General features: G+C 42.8%; 1 protein-coding gene and 1 long non-coding RNA gene across 4 annotated transcripts in view; one reads left to right on the forward strand and one right to left on the reverse strand.

Annotated features, from left to right (window-relative positions):
* C1QTNF7 (C1q and TNF related 7) overlaps positions 1-17928 on the forward strand; it is a 120748-nt gene that overhangs the window by 39362 nt on the left and 63458 nt on the right. The window contains exon 2 of one of the 3 annotated variants that reach the window (XM_051830167.2): positions 6439-6542. The exons of the other annotated variants lie outside the window; for them this stretch is intronic. The gene's annotated coding sequence lies outside the window, so the exon portion shown is untranslated. The remainder of the gene's footprint in view (positions 1-6438; positions 6543-17928) is intronic. 3 annotated transcript variants of the gene reach the window in all.
* LOC127486330 (uncharacterized) lies at positions 871-16301 on the reverse strand. Its single transcript, XR_007913071.2, has 2 exons — positions 16025-16301; positions 871-6735 (listed from the first exon to the last, which is right to left on the reverse strand). It is a non-coding gene; the product is annotated as an uncharacterized lncRNA (long non-coding RNA).

Raw genomic sequence — 17928 nt, forward strand, 5'->3', positions numbered from 1 at the left:
TGCTGATATTTTTTGCTTACTTTATAAAAATGTGATCCCCAAACTACAAAACATTTTAAGTTGTTTTGCAATAACAGGTTATGATATAAGGATTGTAAAGTAAGAGCAAATGGAGACCAGGATGGCTCTTGGCTTCTACATGGCTCAGTACTAGCTTATTGTGGCCATGGAGGAGTGAACCCCAGACAGAAGATTTCTTGCTCTATCATTCCTTGAATATAATCAATCAATAAATTGATAAATTATTGAATAAAAGGCAAAAAAACGAAAAGTAAGAGCAATTTGAGAGTTGGAGTTAGCATGTAGTTGAGGAAGCTGTGGAGCAGTTACCTGAGGTTCACCTTCTAGGTCTCTAATGCAGAATTCCCCAGAGAACAATGGTAAGCTGCTGTCCACAGTGGACAGAAAACAAAAGGGGAATGGCATCTGAGCACTTGCCTTTTTGGAAAACTATGTCCTCATAGTTGTGCACTCTTTAGCTCCTTACCCAGATTCTAGGGAGTACAGTATAGCCATGATTCCCCTTATCTTACAGATGAGGAACTAAGGCTTAGTGAAGCTGAGAACCAGGGACACTCACCAGCTAACAAGTGGCAGAATTACAATGTAACCCAGGACTGCCCAACCCTGCAACCACCAACTCAGCTGTACAGAAAAATAAAGGAGTATTTTTGTCATATGCAATACTCGTTCTAATTAAAAGAAGAATTGACTCTGAATTTTTAAATATGGAATGGCCTCCTGAGGAATTGTCTTCTTTGGAGGTCTATTAAAACCAGATCAGTTATCATTTATGTCTGGTATAAATTCAGTGTGGTCCCTCTCCAAGGTGAAAAGATAGACAAATGATTCTTCAAGTTCTTTTCTAAATTTTGTAACCAAAGGCCAAGTCTACATATATGCAAAAGAAATCGTTGGGGGACATATCAAATCCAGTCATCCTGTTCTGCCTACCCTACCCCCATGCTGGTGGGGGTGGTGTCCAGATTGTCTGGAAGAACACGTTTCCTGAAGCACAGTTGTACTGACCATTTTCCCACAATCAGGGAGAGGACTCAACTCCGTTCTAGTGTGTGCCCAATGGAATGAACACTATTCCAATGAATCTGTTGTCTGATGCCTATATTTCCATGTTGGGACCTACAAATCACAATTAAAACTGGAGTGAAAATGAAACTGCATTAGAAAATATGAATGTATTCTAAAATTCTGGTTGTTAAGTATGTCAGTTAGGGTTGTATTTTTGTCCATAAATGTCAGAAGACCCATTTCCTTTCATGTGTAGGCTATTTTTCTTACCTAACAAGAGACTCAGGGATGTCAGCAAAAAAATAATGTCTTTCTATATTGGCCCAGGGCTTTCATGTGTGTGGTGGCAGTGTAGTTGCTACACCTCCTGGTGTGGAGTTCAGATAATGATATAAGAAAGCGAAAGCCTCTCTTATCAAACTTTGCCTTTCTATTTCGGATGGAAAGTGCTCCTCCAGGATTTTTCATTTGCCTCCTGTTGGCCAAGCGGTGTATGTACCACAGCCACTTCTATATGCAAGAGAATCCAGAAGTCTGTATATTCTGCTTTCCAGTCTTTAGTACAGAAAAAGTCAAGGAGATGTTGAATTGCAATGGAGTGAGTCAACCCACACTGCTGTCAAAATGTGCCAAAAATTCCTATTTCTGGAAATAATAAATTTGAAATTTGATGCACAAATAGCACTCCATTACATAAACATTTAACAGCTTCATTTATCTCAATATTTAACAGCTATTATGAATGATTACAAAAATATTTTTAAAGCAAACAAGAAAAAGTAGGTAGACCTAGAATTCTATCTACAGTACATAAAATAGGAAGTCCATGGATTGGGGCACTAGACAAGGGTCTGAATTCCAACTTTTTACTTAATTAGATATAGGATGTTTCTGTTCATCAATTTCTTTGTTTTTTAAGATTCTACTTATTTGTTTAAAAGGCAGAGCAACAGTGGGAGAGTCAGAGACAGAAAGAGAGAGCGAGATAAAAGAGATCTCCCATTTCTTGGTTCCCTCCCCAAGTGCCTGCAACAGCCAGGACTGGGTCAAGCTAAAAGCAGGAGCCAGTAACTCTATCCTTGTATGTCACGTGGGTGGCAGAGACCTAAGTACTGAGGCCATCGCCGTCTGCTGCCTCCCAGGTTAGGAGGAATCTGGATGTGAAGTGGAGGAGCTGGGACTCGATATAGGATACAGGAATACGAAGCTGTGGCTTAACCCATTGTGCCACAATACCCACCACATTTCTTTGTAAATAAAATAGGGCAACAGTTGCTGGTCTTAGACTTGCTTTAGAATTAAATAAGCTACGTAGAATGTTTATATCTGCATAGAGTCTGGCACTTAATGTAGGACATAGTAGTTATTTAGTTATTTTCTCCTTTGCTTCGCACCCTCTATTCAGTGAGTGCATAAACCCTCACAAAACCCAACACAGAGTTGACAGCTGAAGAATCAACTCTGTGATTGCAATTAGAACAAACCCATCGAACGCTGTGTAGCCTTTCTCTGTCAGTGCACACCGAGATTCTTTCATTTCAAGCTTCATCACATTATCTTAGCAAACCAGACAAAAATGTCTGAGGGATTTTCTTTTCCAAGCTGCATCATATGCTTCAAAGTGCCATCTGCTGTGACTAGTTACAAAATAGCATCAACAAAGCCATTTGGTGACATTTTTAAAAGCGAGTTCAGTGTTTGTTACCATGGGCTGTAATTCCCAGAATTTGTGCAATTTGTTCTGTGTTGTTGGGATGGGAAATAGAGCTTCCACTGAGGCTCTCCCCTGTTTCAATACATTATCCTCATCCTAGTACATAAAGCCAGGTTTTAGATGGGGTTTCTTTCCATTTTAATTATCTCCTCACATCACGCCACACTTTTCAGTCAAAGATAGATGTTTAAAGCGTATCAAGTCATAGTCACTACTGCAAAATTCTGAAGAGGAAAAACAAACTGAAAAGAGCCAGCAGATTTGCATAGTCAAAATCTCATTTCCACACTATGGCAAAGTAGAAAAAATTCTACAACACAATTCAAAGCCATGGATTGTTGTTCACATATGAATTCTCTGGCCTATAGCTAGCTATCATCTAACCTGATTATTTTTCTTTACCTGAAAAAAAAAAAAAAAAAAAGAATGAACGTACCTATCCAACCCGTCTAATCTGGTTGAAATGAAGGTCATTGTGAAAATGCACTTGAATTCTCAGTGCACGAGGAGCAATGCATGAGGAGCCAGCACTGTCCCACAGCAGTTTAAGCTGCTACTTGCAATGCCACCTCCTGTACCAGGGTGTTGGTTTGAGTCCTAGCTGCTTCACTTCTAATTGAGTTCCCTGCTAAGGTACCTGGAAAAGCAGCAGAAGGTGGCCCACGTACTTGGACCCCTGCTACCTAGTAGGAGACCAGGATGGAGTTCCTGGCTCCTAGCTTTAGCCTGGCACAGCCCAATCTGTTGTGGCAATTTGAGCAGTGAACCAGCAGTGGAAGATACGTCTTTCTCTCATTGGCACTCTACCTGTCAAATAACTAAATCTTTTTCTAAAATAAAAAACAGTGGGTGATATACTGAAGCCAATTTTCCTGTTTCCTATCTATTGTATTATGGTTTATACCATATTGTTGCACATAATGAATTCTATACCCTTCTCAATCTCCCATCTGATTTCTCACTTGATTTTTTATAGTCAGTTTTTCTTACAAGAAGCCACTGCTGTTCCTTCACTGTCTCATCCACCCCTAAATCTGACCTTAACTGATTCTTCCTGGGTTCTACTGCTTCCAGCTGTTCAGACTAAGTATCCAACTCTCTTCAGGTGGCACATCCCTTCCCAGACCACATGCAGCCAAAGTCACCTCATGTTCACTGAATAAATGTCTATGAGTGTCTACCAAATCAGGGATTATCAAAATAGACAAGAATCCCTGCCCTCTTGGGCCTTTGTCTTCTGGCTTCACACACTGAACATGCTGGCGAAGACATTCAAACATCAGCAATCAATGTCATATGTCTCCTCTCACTGAGCAACTACCCTCCGGTGTTTCTTGGTGTCATCTGTGCTGGACTTACAAGTATCCATGGACTCCAAGGCAACAGTCACTATGCAAATCACAGTCTAACTCCTAGCCAGTTATGCAAATCACACACTGTGATAGAGTTTGTCTTGAGAAGGTAACATTGGTGTGAAGGAAGCAATCTCTTGGAGTCAGGGTGTTGCTAAGTTTTGGACAGAAGTGGAGAGGAAGCCATTTCTCCATGTTAAGTCACCTGGTCCCCAACATAACTATGTTTACAGCCAGAGACTCAAGCCTTTACTGGAAATATTGTCCTAAATGTTTTCCTGGAAACATTCCCTCCAGAATCTGAAATTAACAACTCTCTGCATTGCAAAACCAGTTCCTGGGCAGAGAACAGAAAACACTTCTTTTCTCCATTGTCCTTAGGTCACCCCCCAACTCAATTATTTCCACTTAGTCATCCCTCACACCTCTCACCCTCAATAGCTAATCTCCAGCTTCTAGTTGGACATAAAACTCACTGAAAACAAAAATATGAAGAATCTATGTAGAGCTTGGTACTGTCAGTTTGGTGGCACAGACTGAAGTCAGAAACTGGTAGCTGGACAAGTCTGAATACTTGCTGCAGCAGTCTTCGCAGCATCTTTGTGAAGAGCCAGTTTTCTTTCTTTTACCCCCTACTGGTCCTGCACGATGCATTTAACCTGTCTGATTGAACAGGCAGAAATGGGTCAAGAGAGCCAACTCAGGGTCATTTCAGGATGGAAGAAACTTGGACACATGTACAGGTTGAAAGCAATGAGCCAATGGTAGAATTTGAAGATATCAGGGAATGAGTTTAGGTAGTTGGGCCAGGAGGTCTTGGAGGTGCAAAAGGTGAGTCAAAACAACTACCAGAGAAAGGGTTTGTGTTAAACAAGCAAGAGTCCTAACTCAGACTCAGGTCCACTGAAACAGGAGAGAAGCAAGTGAGGATACATAGGAATGTGAATAGGGGGAGTAGGGAAACTGAGGGGATTGCAACAATGCCCTCTGTTTTCTCTGGGAAGTCGTAACTGGGATCTTAGTTTATGATAAGGACAGTGAAGTAATCAAACACGTACTGAGCACACCCGGTCTGGTGCTTGTCATAGACTAAGCACTAGGAAAAACCTATCCACTTCTTTCCCACTTGATAGGTTGAAATTTATAGCAAGTGTTTATCTACAAATGATCTCATATAAAAATAGCACATGACATCGCCCATATATTTTACCTTTTAAGTGAAACACACAAACCTTCTTGAAACATTTTTTGTTTTAAACTCTGAACTACATGACCTCTCTAAACTCATCTCGGTTTTGAAAATAACTTGGCCCAAGTGCATACTATTGGAGAAGCCCTCCGGCCACACGTATTCTCCTTCCGTGACCCACAAGCCTGGGGAGTTTTCTGTATGTGTGTGCAGGAAGAAAACTAAATTCCAGAGCTTTTGTGTTCTGTGTTGTAAAAATGGCTCCAGACATGACAAATGAGAGGGAGATAATCTAAAACATGGACCATTTTTATATCTGGTCTTTGAAGATTTTAATAAGCATGAGCTTTCTGGAGCCAAATCAGGTTTTAGACTTCCAAATGTTTCCGATTTAGACCGTCTTCCTTTGATTGTTTGAAATCACTAGGGTTGGTTTGGGAAGGTTTCGTGCTCAGACTTGGGAGTAGCTGGTGGATAGACCACAGCAGGTAGTGGCCTTCAGGTAGGTGGGAGGCTCAGGGTTCTCATCCACCTTGCCCTGGCACCCCTCACCCATGCCACAGTGGGGAGCAGCCAGAATGCTAATAGACTGGCCCAGATCCAGCCAGTCCTTCAAGGATCCCAAGAGGATTCTTCTGTGACAACAAAGGTTAGGAGCTTGAGATTTCTTGAACACTAGTTCTATCTGTCCACCTACCCTCCTATCTACTTACCCAAGTATTGTAAATAAGTATTGGTCTCTTGGTCTTGTCTTTTAGAAATGCTATTCACAGACAAGACCACTGCAATAGTAAAGATATAGGATTAAACACTACAACATACCTGGCTCTATTGCAGGCACTTGGAACAGAGCTGGGATCAAACAGACAAACTCCTCCCTCCAGGATCTTAGGTTCCAGATAATCAGTTGACAGACAAATAAGCCACAAAAGCATGTAAGTCAGGAGGACCATGGAGAAGGTAGTGGCATCAGACCAGAGAGGGGCAGGTGTACTGATTTAAACAGGTAGGCCAGAGAAGCTATGAGCCAGGGGAAGCCAGCAGCACAAGAGAGGAATGAGCTCTTTGAGTCCAGCATCTGGGAGCAGAGTGTTCTTGAGTGCACAGGAACAGGCAGCAGAGAGGCATGATGGATTGTGCTTGACTTGTTCCAGGAACTAGTTGGCTGGAATGGATTTTGACGAGATGGGAGGTCAGAAAGGAGTGGGAGAAAATCACCTATGGTCTTGCAAGGATGTTGGTCCCCATCCGGAGTGAGGTGAGCACTGCTGCAGGTTTTATGCAGGAAAGTGATTGACAGATTCTGCGTTAAATTCTGAAAGTCCACTGTGATGGCTGTTTGGAAAATCGACTGTCAGGAGGTCCAGCGAAGTGGATTATGTCATTGCTCTAGCTCTGGTAGGCCAGCCAGGCGATTTCAACAATAGCAGGCGCACTTGGTGAAGAATTTGCTGGCCAAAACAAAACATACATAAAAAGTTAACAAGCATGTACCTTAATAGCTTATATTTTACATTGCATTTTTTTGTTTGAGGAGAGACAGATCACATCATAGCGTAGTAATAAAAGAAAATTAATTTGACTAAGACATTTCTATTTGTAGCATTTTATTTCACCAGCCATAAACCTCAAATACCAGATTGTTAAGTTCAAAACCAGACCTCAAAGCCAAAGGAAAGACTGTCTATTCTCCTTCCTTCTCCTTCGACCTGCCTTTGCTAGCAGGCAGACTGATACCTCCCAGACAGCAGACGTCTGGGACCCAGTCTGGCTCACCAGGATTCTGGGGTGCTACTCCAGGATCTTGTGACTACATGTCCCATTGTAACAGGATATTGCCTTGCCTGGCCTTGTTTCTTATGCATGGGGCTTTTTTTTTTTAACAGGCAGAGTGGACAGTGAGAGAGAGAGAGACAGAGAGAAAGGTCTTCCTTTGCCGTTGGTTCACCCTCCAATGGCTGCCGTGGCCGGCGCGCTGCGGCTGGCGCAGTGCGCTGATCCGATGGCAGGAGCCAGGTGCTTCTCCTGGTCTCCCATGGGGTGCAGGGCCCAAGCACTTGGGCCATCCTCCACTGCCTTCCCGGGCCACAGCAGAGAGCTGGCCTGGAAGAGGGGCAACCGGGACAGAATCCGGTGCCCCGACCGGGACTAGAACCCGGTGTGCCGGCACCGCTAGGTGAAGGATTAACCTACTGAGCTGTGGCACCTGCCCATGCATGGGGCTTTTAGGGGAACTTCTGGAGGAGAAGCTAAAGCAGAAACTATCTAACTGAAGACTTAGAGGTGAGACACTCAAATAAGGTTTATCAATGTCCGTAGCGGTCATTTAGTTAATCATTCCACAAATGTATGTCCTTAAAATGTAACAGGTATTCTAGATGCTCAGAACAAGGCAACAAAAGGAACAGACTAAAAGGCCTTCCCTTGATGATACAAAAAATAGAGTAAGATATGCAATGTGTTAGATAATAAGACATGCAATGGGGAAAATAAAGAGAGAGAGATGCAGAATCATTGGGTTTGCAGGTTTAAGAAGAGTGATCAGAAGAACCTTCCTTGGGAACGTGAAATGAAGATATAGATATAGACAAAGGATAGAGAATACCGAGAGAGAACCATAGGCATGGATAGATATAGCCATAGATATAGACATACATCTGCAGGAGAATCTGTATAAGTAGGAAGAACAGTATATGTCAATGTCCTGTGGCAGGAATAAACCTGGCATAATTGAAGAGCAGCAGAAAGATAGTGTGGTCAGAGTCAAATGAACAAAGGAGAGAAAAGCAGAACATGAGACAATGTGATGGGGTGAGGTAGGCCAAACAAGGCCTCATGGCTGACTCTAAGCCTTTAGCGTTTTCTAAACTTTTTTATGTTAATTTTTAATTAGTTTTTGCAGATTCAATGTGAATTGTTGATACTAAGAACATAATGATATTCCCTTCCTCTCATTCCTTCTGCTTTTTTGTTTGTTTGTTTTGGTTTTTGAGACAACATATTTTAAGTTTACATTATAGTAAAAAAAAAAAAGCCTTTAGCTTTTACTCAGAAAAAGAGAGGCACCCATCTTAAGGTCTTAGCAGGATTGTTTTCTCTGCTAGGTGCCTTCTCCAATGGCAGGCACGCAAGACCAGATGGAGAATTGTGTAATAATTTAGGCAGAAGCTAATGTTGACAGGACGCACTTGGCAACAGCAGAGACAGTGAGAAATGATGACATGCTTGAGGAAAGCTTTAAGAAAAAAACAAAATGATTTGTTGATGTGATATTTGCAGGAAAGAGGAGAATCACAGGTGATTCAAAGGCATTTGGCTTAAACATCTGAATAATGTGTCATCAATTATTGAGATGAGGAAGTGAGAGAGCAGGTTATACCACTAGGACCCAGGTGTCAGACCTGTGTGGCTGTGGAGATGTCTAATGGGTAGCTGAATGTGAGTCTGATGTCCAGAAGAGAGATCTGGGCTAGAAATGGACATTTTAAGCCATATGACCAGAATTGCCAAGGAAACAGTATGGATAGAGAAGTGAAAGTAACCAAGGGTTGCACATGGACTTCCAACGTTTCCAAGCTTAGGAAGGGAAGGGGGGTCTGAGAAAGGAGGCAATGAAGGAAACTAATGGGCAGCAAGAAAATGAGCAGACAGTAGTTTCTCAAGGGTGAATGAAGACTTGGGGGGAGGGGGGAGACAATAGATCAAGTACCAAGAGAACTGAGCTATTGATGTAGACACCTGTGGGTTGCTGATGACCTTGAAAATGGTTGGTTCCTGTGGAGTAGAGGAGCAGAAGCCTGATGGGTGAATTTAAGATTGAGTTTGAAGAATGAAATTGGTGAATATAGGTCATTTTTTTCAGAGTGACCCTTGAGAGAGCTGTTGGGGATTTAAAGACAGAGGAGAAGGTATGAAATGGTTATAAAGGAGAATGAGTTCCAATGAAATAGAAAAATCTATCTTTAATGAGATGCATTAATGAAGCATCTTTGAGGTGAATGGTCTTGTGTTGGGATGGAGAGCAGTCATCATGGCTGTGTGTACCTTTCTCCAATGCATCCAGTCAAAGTAGTGCGTTAGCCAATAAGATAAAATAAAGCAAAAGGGGAGCCAAGGAGTCAAGAATGTGTCTCAGAGAATACTTATCATAAGATTAGGCAGAGTAAGGAAGGAAGTGCTGATGTAAATAAAGTACAGAGGTAAGGTGGTCGTGCCCAAGAGAGGTCAAAGAGCAGCTAGACTTGGCATACTGGATGGAGTTGACTGAGCAGGGAAAACAGCAAGTGGTGATAGAAGAGTAGGGAAGTTTAATTCGATTTTATGAAGACTCAGTACTTTCTGCTTAATAATAAGGGCAATAATGTGATCAGAGAACCAGGACCATTGGAAGAAAGGTCAAGAAAGTGTGAGATCAAGACTGCAACAAGTCTTTAAGTAGATGATGGAATCACTGAGAATTTTAATAGTGTTGGAGAGAAAGGGGACCAGAGCTGAAAGCTCTAAGACAAGAGGGAGGTGGCACAGACTAGTACCTCCAAGAGGACTGGATGCGGGAAGTGAATGGTATCAAGGAGGGGGCTGTCTGGCCCATAGGCTGTGTGAGGCCCATGAAACCATTTGGTCTGACTCTGCCAAGGCAACCATAGGCAGGACACAAAATTCAGTAAATCTATAACAGGCTAATTTTTAAGTTGATAATTTTGTATGACCTGAGAATGATGCTATAAATATCCACATGACCCTTCACAGAAAAAAGGTTTCCTACCCTTGGTAGACGAATGACGTGAGATTTGACACTGAAGGATGAATGGTCTGGAATCAGCAAGGAAGTCATCGACTTCACTTCCAGGCTCAGTGGAATGAAGAGGGGGCGATACAGTTAGAATGGCTCTCATACAGAAATCAGCGAACAGTAAATGCTGGCAAGGACGTGGAGGAAAAAGTACTACTGTTGGTGGGAATGTAAACTAGTACAGCCATTGGGGAAGGCAGTAAGGAGATACCCAAGAAAGCTGAAAATAGGTCTACCATATGACCCAGCAATCCTACTGTTGGAAACTTACCCAAATGAAATGAAATCAGCAGATAACAGAGTTGTCTTACCCCCATGTTTATTGCAGCTCAATTCACAATAGCTAAGATACGGAATCAACCCAGATTTCATCAACTGATGACTGGATAAAGAAATTATGATCTATATACATTATAGAAAACTACTCAACCATAAAAAAGAGTGAAATCTTCTCTTTTGCAACAAAATGGATGCAACTGGAAACAATTATACTTAGTGAAATAAGCCAGTCCCTAAAAGACAAATGGCATATATTTTCCCTGATCTGTGGTAGCTAATAGATTATCAAAAATGTAATGTATTTTTCTAACTCTACCATTTGGGGCAAGTCAGCTTGAGCATGTCCCAAATTATACATCTCTTCCCTCTCTTATTCCCACTCTTATGTTTAACAGGGATCACATTTCAGTTAAATTTCAACACTTAAGAATAACTGTGAATTAATTACAGAATTAAACCAGTCATATTAAGTAGAACAGACAAAAAAACTACTAAGAGGGATAATGTATTAAGTTGTTCATTAACAGTCAGGGCTATGCTGATCAAGTCACCGTTTCCCATAGTGTCCATTCCACTTCAACAGGTTTCCTTTTTGGTGTTCAGTCAGTTGTCACCAATCAGGGAGAACATATGGTATTTGTCCCTTTGGGACTGGCTTATTTCACTCAGCATGATGTGTTCCATTTTCCTCCATTTTGTTGCAAATGACTGGATTTCGTTGTTTCTTACTGCGGTATAGTATTCTAAAGAGTACATATCCCATAATTTCTTTATCCAGTCTACCGTTGATGGGCATTTAGGTTGGTTCCAGGTCTTAGCTATTGTGAATTGTGCTGCAATAAACATTAGGCTGCAGACTGCTTTTTTGTTTGCCAATTTAAATTCCTTTGGGTAAATTCCAAGGAGTGGGATGGCTGGGTCGAACGGTAGGGTTATCTTCAGGTTCCTGAGGGATCTCCAGACTGACTTCCATAGTGGTTTGACCAGCTTGCATTCCCACCAACAGTGGGTTAGTGTCCCTTTTTCCCCACATCCTCGCCAGCATCTGTTGTTGGTGGATTTCTGAATGTGAGCCATTCTAACCGGGGTGAGGTGGAACCTCAATGTGGTTTTGATTTGCATTTCCCTGATTGCTAATGACCTTGAACATTTTTTCATGTGCCTGTTGGCCATTTGGATTTCCTCTTTTGAAAAATGTCTATTGAGGTCCTTGGCCCATCTCCTAATTGGGTTGTTGGTTTTGTTTTTGTGGAGTTTCTTGATCTCCTTGTAGATTCTGGTTATTAACCCTTTATCTGTTGCATAGTTTGCAAATATTTTTTCCCATTCTGTCGGTTGTCTCTTCACTCTCCTGACTGTTTCTTTTGCAGTACAGAAACTTCTCAATTTGATGCAATCCCAATAGTTAATTTTGGCTTTGACTGCCTGTGCCTCCCGGGTCTTTTCCAGAAACTCTTTGCCTGTGCCAAAATCTTGAAGGGTTTCTCCAATGTTCTCTAGTAACTTGATGGTGTCAGGTCGTAGATTTAGGTCTTTAATCCAGGGTACTCCAATTTAATCCCATCAAGGTGGCATGTACCAATGCCATCTCACTAGTCCAAGTGATCAATTTCAGTTCACAATTGATCATAATGAAAGGACTAAGAGTCAAAGGGAGCACATAAGCAAGTCTAGTACCTGCTAACACTAACCGATAGAATAAATAAAGGGGAGAGTGATCCAACATGGGAAGTGAGATACTCAGCAGACTCATAGAATGGCAGATGTCCTAAATAGCACTCTGGCCTCAGAATAAGCCCTAAAGGCATTCGGATCTGGCTGAAAAGCCCATGAGAGTATTTCAGGCATGGAAAGCCAAGACACTCTGGCAAAAGATCTCTGTGAGTGAGATCTCAGTGGAAAGAACAGGTCTTCAAAGAAGGAGGTACCTTTCTCTGAAGGGAGGAGAGAACCTCCACTTTGACTATGACCTTGTCTAAACAAGATAAGAATCGGAGAACTCAGAGGGCTTCCATAGCCTTGGAAACTCATGACTGGAGCATAGGGAGATTACTGATGCCATAGACAGGAGTGTCAATTGGTAAAGTCAACAACAGGAGTCACTGTGCACTTACTCCTCATGTAGGATCTCTGTCCTTAATGTGCTGTGCATTGAAATTTAATGCTATAACGAGTACTCAAACAGTATATTTCACTTTGTGTTTCTATGGGGGTGCAAACTGTTGAAATCTCTACTTAATGCATACTAAACTGATCCTCTGTAAAAAAAAAAAAAAAAAAAAAAAAGAAACTATCAACTCCCAACTTGACTCTCACTGGGATTAAACATGACAATAGGTCTGATCTGATTTCATCATCATTAAAAAAAAATCATCTATTATTTTTCACTTTATGTTTCTGTGTGGGAGCAAACTGTTGAAATCCTTACTTAATGTATACTAAGCTGATCTTCTGTATATTAAGATAATCGAAAATGAATCTTGATGTGAATGGAAGGGGAGAGGGAGTGGGAAAGGGGAGGGTTGTGGGTGGGAGGGACGGTATGGGGGGGAAGCCATTATTCGTACTTTGGAAACTTATATTCATTAAATAAATTTAAAAAAAAAATTAAAAAAAATGTAATGTATTGGAGTGAAATTAACATGTTGAGCTTCAATGATTGTTTACAGCCTTGAATAGTGTTTTTTTTTCTTCTTACTAGTGAACTCTTTATTTAGTGTAGGGTTGATTTTATGAGTTTAAAGTAAACTGGAGGTAGATATTTGTAAAAATTAAGAGAGGGATTAGGAGAGGAAGGAGGATAAAGGGTGGGAGAGTAGGTGGCAGGCAGGGTAAGATGGGAAGTATCACTATGTTCCTAAATCGATATACATGAAATTTTTATACCTTCAATAATTTTTTAAAAAGTAGGGATCTTAAGTTACAGTTAAAAGAAGAAGGAGGAAGAGAGGAGGAGGAGTGGGGGTTGAAAGTAGCCACCATGTGAGTGGGCTACAGCACAGAAGTTTTCTTAAGGGAAGCCAGGCTTCAGCCAGAACAGGAATGCACAGGACATTCAGAGGGAGGGTAGTATACAAGGTACTTTGTTGCTGAGTGACCTGTTGCGTTATGGGTTCTCAGCGGCCCCAGGGAAGAGCTTCCAGGGGTTCAAGAACATCATTCATCCTGGATGAAATGTGAAAAGACTGGGGAGACAGGAGATGAGTCTGAGGAGGTCGTCAGGAGCAGGTGGTGGAGAACTGACGGACATGTTAAAGACCTGTCCTCCATCCAGCACAGGACGCTAGTCTGTGATGGGACAAAGATCATTTGGAAATAGGAAGATTCTGCACTTTCTTCCATTCCCACAGGCACCTGCATACAGTTTCAGGAAGGTTAAGATTGGTCAGTTGTATACAGCATTGCTCAGAGAAGCAGAACTGGTAGGAGATACAAACTAAGAGGTGCATAGCAATGGCTTGAATTACAAGAATGTGGGGGCTGGCTAGAAGTCCAGAGTCTGTAGCGAGGTCTCCAGAAAGGGCAGGCTGGGCCTGTTGGGCAAGAGCAGATGCTGCAGGGTACAGGAAGGAAGCTACAGCTCTGCTCAGAAGTCCTCTCCAGTGATTCAGTCAAGGCACTCAGATTCTGGAGGAAAACTTTACTTGAAAGTCAATGATTTAGGGACTTTTATCATATCTAAAAAATGCCATCATAACCAACCCTAGATGAGTGTTTGATGGATAACTAAGGACTGAAAACTAGCCAAATAAGTACATAAAAATGACCATGACACCAGTGTAGTCCCTAAAACCTACAGATCCGTGGCTGGGGGCTCTTTCTGTGGCTCCTCCCTCAGTGTCCACAAAGCTTTATAGGGAGAGGAGTGTGACATTCCACCTCGCAGTTCAGAAGATTCAGAGCTTCACGTTTAAGTGGTAAGAATTCTTACCAAAGAATTCGAACAAACAGTCCAAAAAATATAACATGACTCTCTCTGCTGAAAATCATGTGAATTATACAGTTGATCTCACTGGGAAATAAAGTTGGGAAGAAACTCGGAGTAAATTTTCTCCAAATTTCCCTGGACACTGCAAGAAGGAACTATCTATACAGCATACAAGGATTTTTAAATAATGAATCAAAATTCCCAATAAGTATCCAATATTCCACTGAATTTGTGATGAAGGAATTGGCAGGTATTTATAGGTACCTCCTCAGGGCCCAACACGCTCATGAAAATAAGAAAAAACAATTAGTCACAGTTCCTGTCACCCCCACCTCTCTGCCACCAAGAGGCAGTCCATCTGGGAACCCCGTCAGTTAGCATTCTTCCAGCTGAAGTGATAGAACACCCAACACAACAGGTCATCAAATGGGCCAGTGCTGTGGCACAGCAAGGTAAGCCTCCGCCTATGATGCCTGCATCTCATATGGGTGCTGGTTGGAGTCCTAGTTGTTCCACTTCTGATCCAGCTCCCAGCTAATGTGCCTGAGAAAGCAGCGGAGGACGGCCCAAGTCCTTGGGCCCCGACACCCACATGGGAGACTGGGAGGAAGCTCCAGGCTCCTGGCTTTGGCCTGGCTCACCCCCAGCCATTGTGGCCATTTGGGGAGTGAACAAGCTCATGGAAGATATCTTTCTCTCTCTCTCTTCCTGTCTTCTCTTTCTCCCCATCTTCTCTCTCTCTCTCTCTCTGCCTTTCAAATAAAATGAAAATAAAGAATAACTTCTAAAAACTAAATTTGTGCTGAAAAGTAGGGGAGTAGGAAAAAGCAGACAAGCAGGAAGAAGCTGTTCAGACAACGGTTCAGGATCGTAGGACCACAGACCGAGAGAGGCTCACTCTGTTTGGCTCACACAGCCAACGCAGGGTATACTTAGTATACAGCATTCCCACTGGCAAGAACAAGTTAAAATAAGAGTAGTTAAGAGTGATGGGCTTGTTCCTGCCTGTGTGACCTTGGACACGTTGCTTCACATCTGGCATATCTGGTTGGCTCTGTATGCTCATCTGTAGAGTAGGGTAATTATAGTGCCTGCATTGTATGGTAATACTGAGCATGAAATATTGCCAATATGGGTAAAGTCCTGGCCAGAGACAAAGTATTCTATGAATATTAACCATTTTAACTGGACCTCAAAACCACTGAAGTGGTATGCATTCCTGTGCCCATATTTCTGCATGACAAAGCTGATGCACAAAGAAATTAAGCAGGTGAGGTGAGGTTTGATGGACTTCGAAACCCATGTGCTTCTTGTTGCAGCCTGAGCCTCATGTGCAGGGAGAGAGGAGAAAGTGCCTTCATGAGTAGCCTAGATTTACCTTCAGCAGGAGTTACCCAGGGGCTCTAGAATATTCCTTTAGCCTTCGATTGAGAGATATATTAGGTTAGAAATGATTTATTAGAGAATGTTTTAGACATGGCAAAAAGAACTGGAAATTTTAAGACCGTGCCATAGACACCAAGCTGAATTTAAATGTTCTTTTATCAGAATCCTCCCCACAATCTCATTGCATGTCAGGACACTGAGATTCTGCATCCACGGAATCTTCGGTCCATACCTGTGAACACTTGGAAGGCACTTGTATACATCAAGCAATTAACTCCCCTCTGCAGCTCCATGAGTGGACCCGACCATCATCTGAGCCCAAGTGACAGACACGGAAGGAGGAGCAGACTCTCACCTGAGTCCAGGGTCTTCTGACTCCCATCACAGGCACCTGTAAAGGAGGGCAGCCCCCTCCAAGGGCATCAGTCCTGCCTTATACATTCCAGAAAGCCCTAGGTCAATCCGTGTCCACATGGCCCCCAGCTCATTCTCTCCAGAGCTGCTCCGGTGTAGCTCGCCTTCTCCAAAGCAGCAAACAATGGCCTCCACCCAGGGTTGGGGGGGAGGATGTGCTAGGGAAGGCACTGGGCCAGGAATTCCTTGCAAGTCTGCTTTGCCTCTCTGTGGGCCTGTTTCCTTTCTCCATCTCCTAGCAATAAACACCAGTGACTCTGGTATAAAAAGAAGCAGTGGAGGATTCTCTGGAGGAATCTGAGTGGAATGAAAGTACAGTGCAGCGAGTCACCAGGAAATAGGTGAATTCCAACGCCTAGGAGTTTGCTGTCCTTCAGTGAGGAAGTTTTCATGACAGCTGCAGTAAAAACCTAGAAGCAAGGCTAGGAACTTGTCCCAGCGACACATCCTCCCTGCTGCAGACACCGTGAACCCGGCATCATCCCCTGCAGGCCATTCCATAGGACACACCCATGGTCACCAGACACCCCCTACCCAGGCCTGGGCAGCTAAAACTTAGAACAAGGGCATGAACAGGACCTGCAGGAAAACTAGATCGCATTCTAGACCAGGGGTTCCCAATCACAGGAGCGTGTTCAAATGCAGATTCCTGGGCCCCAGAAGTCCCAGTTCTGAACATGTGGGTGAGATGTAGGCTTCTCTAGTTTTAAGAGACTCCCTTGGAAAGTCCAAGGTCTGGGTGGGTTTGAGAGCTGCCATTCCAGTTGACTTCCTCGCTATGTGATCTAGGGTTAGGGACCTCACCTCGTTGAGTCTATTTCTTCAAGTTTAAAGTGGGGCAAACCCACCTATGCTGCAGGGTGGTTGTGCAACTACAGGATATGAGAGCACAAGGAGCAAGACAGGGCTGCTCACTTGGGACCTACTGTGCGCCAGGCCCTTCCTACATACAAGGGACACAGGAGTGAGCAAAACAGGAATGCTGTGCCCACCTGAACATTCTTGTTTTTTAAAGAAGTGAGACAGGCAACACATAAGTAATCTTTCCCTCTTTTAGACAATGAATACTATGGAAAAGTAGAGCAGGGTAAGGGGGTGGGCAGGGCCCAGGTGGGAAGTTTATCTCATATGGGAGGGAAAGGAAGGGCTATCAGATACTGGACGCTTCAGTAGGGTACTGAGGAAGGTGAATGGGTGAGCCTGTGAAGATCTGGATTTTAAGGCTTCCAATCAGAGAGGAAGCCCTACACAAAGGCCCTGGGGTGGGAGTGTGTTTGGAACACTTAACAAAAGCATGTTGGTGCAGAGTGACTGGGGCAGAGGGGTAATGATACGAGCTGAAGTCAGGGAGAGACCCAAGGCAGATTGTGTAGGGCCTGGTCTGTTCCCATAGCCAAAGGGTGAGTGAGATTTCAAGAAATAGTAGTTAAATTCATGCAAAATTAGAAACAACCTAAACACATATCGGTAGGGATTGGTGAAATCTGTTACAATCTGCTCACACTACAGAATCTGGGCAGAGGCAAAGACTCACCATAGACTGTTGAATGGAAAAAGCACATTACAGAAAACAGGCATGTTTGGGTTCCATTTTTTTAAAAGAAATGTAATTCAATTTGTGCATATGTTCATGCAGAATTTAAAAAATGTGGAGGAAGCTGCACAGCAGACGCTGACTGGGAATCTCTGAGGGACTGGGTTCAAAGGAGGAGATCTGAACATAAGGACTCCCTCCTTCTAGTTCAAGGCCTTCTAATCAGTTGACTTTGTATGGGAAATACGTTCTTTCATAACTAAAAATACATGTAAAGTATGTGTTGGACCCACGTGGAACTGGACTCTACT

The sequence above is a fragment of the Oryctolagus cuniculus genome, chromosome 2 (assembly GCF_964237555.1).
Source record: "Oryctolagus cuniculus chromosome 2, mOryCun1.1, whole genome shotgun sequence".
In the NCBI taxonomy this organism is placed as follows: domain Eukaryota; kingdom Metazoa; phylum Chordata; class Mammalia; order Lagomorpha; family Leporidae; genus Oryctolagus; species Oryctolagus cuniculus.